Source organism: Malurus melanocephalus, unplaced genomic scaffold, assembly GCF_030028575.1.
Source record: "Malurus melanocephalus ecotype Western Australia unplaced genomic scaffold, MMel_1.1 scaffold_3011, whole genome shotgun sequence".
Classification (NCBI taxonomy): Eukaryota; Metazoa; Chordata; class Aves; order Passeriformes; family Maluridae; genus Malurus; species Malurus melanocephalus.
In genome coordinates this window covers 1-1770 of record NW_026626243.1, presented here as the reverse complement: position 1 = coordinate 1770, position 1770 = coordinate 1, and positions in this window count along the sequence as shown.

Below are 1770 nucleotides of genomic sequence, written 5' to 3'. Positions count from 1 at the left end.
AGAATTGGCAGGTATTTATGCAGTAAGCAAGGTCTAACATTACTATCGTCACTATGCCCACCACTGTATGTGGGCATGGAAATACCTGATATTTAGCTCTGAACAAGATTATCAGAAGTGCATTTTAATTATTTTAAATACATTAAAATCTAAACTCTTGCACCTGTAAAAGAACCGGTATTAAAAAGCCATGGATTGTATTAATAATGAAGACACAATTTTCACAGACAATTTGAAAAAAAAAACCCTGCAAAACAACTCGGAATTTTTCACAGACAGTTTTGGAGGAAAAAAACTGAAAACGACCCTGTGATATTTTAGGAGAAATTAAAGTACATCTGCCATTGCCCTTCTGGGAGTTCASAGTCCATTCCACTGTGCTCTCCCTCTCTCGCAATCGAATAAAAATAATGTTATAAAAATCCCAGCCCTCAAACTACTGGACATAAGTAAGCCTTGATAGCAATTTTCACATTAAAGAAACAGATAATAGCCCTCTGAGTCTTAGCACAGCTGTGAGGCCCCTATAAGAAAGCAGCGTCATATTTTTCCAAGCAACTCGACACCATAAGCAAGGGGTGGCCTGCATACTTCAAAGCAGTTGCAGCAGTTATCATCCACATCAAGAAATCAAATAAACTCATGCTAAAACAGACACACGGTATCAGCTGTCCTGGAGCAAAAGGAAAATCAGTAGCTAAGTCCTTTGAGATTCCAAAACTACCAAGCAATTCTAGCCAAATGTAATGACATCGACATCCAAGTAACTAACCCTGTTAACCCTGCTTCCTTTCTGCCAAAAAACTGAGAAGCTGAACCAGTACTACACGATGCCTAAAAACCATGGAAGCTGTGTACTCCAGCTGTGCAGATGTGAAAAAAAAAAACGTTGCCAGATGCCGACAAGTAGTTCAGTAATGCCAGCAATTTCCTAAAATAAAAAACCGTAGAAAATGAAATATTCTGTGACCACTATCTCTGAAATAATTAAATCAAATTCATTACCTGCAAAAACTTCAATTCAGAAAGCAGAACTGATAGCTGTAACCCAAGCATTAGAGCTAGCTAAAGAAAGAAATCATCTGTATTTAGATAAACTCCAAATAAGCTCATAGGATATGCATTGTATAGTACAATTGAAAGAAATGCCAACTCTTAACAGCAACACAAAGAAATTTGTCGAACACGCAACTGATATCCTCAAACTTTGGAAAACAGTAAAACTCCCATCACAAGTAGCAGTTATACATTATCAAAAACACTCCATAACTGAAGAAGTAGTGCTCTCCCCAGAAAAAAAAAATAATTTGTAAATTGCCAAGCTAAATGAACTGCTGCAAGAAAACCTCAATAATAACCCCTTTTATATCCAATAACAGAGATACAAATGAACAAATAAATTGTCAACCATCAAATTACAAATATATAAAAGTAATAAAAAAACTTCTAAAAATAAGTGAAAGCAGTTAAAAACAAGCCAATTAGTAATACGTACAAAAAATTCTAATATACTATGCACATTGTAAACATATTAAAAATCACTGAACAATAAATCTTTACCAGTATCTGAAAGCACAGATTGCAAGCACAGGTCTGGTAAAACTTATTAAAAAAATAACCTGACAATGCCAAATCTGTCTATGAAACAATCCCAATACAGCACTGAAAAGAAAAAATTATTGACCCAGAACAGCCCTCCTGCCCCCCCGCCCCCGGCAAAAGGTGCAGCCCACCCCTAACAATCCCAATGCAACACTGAAAAACAGAAAT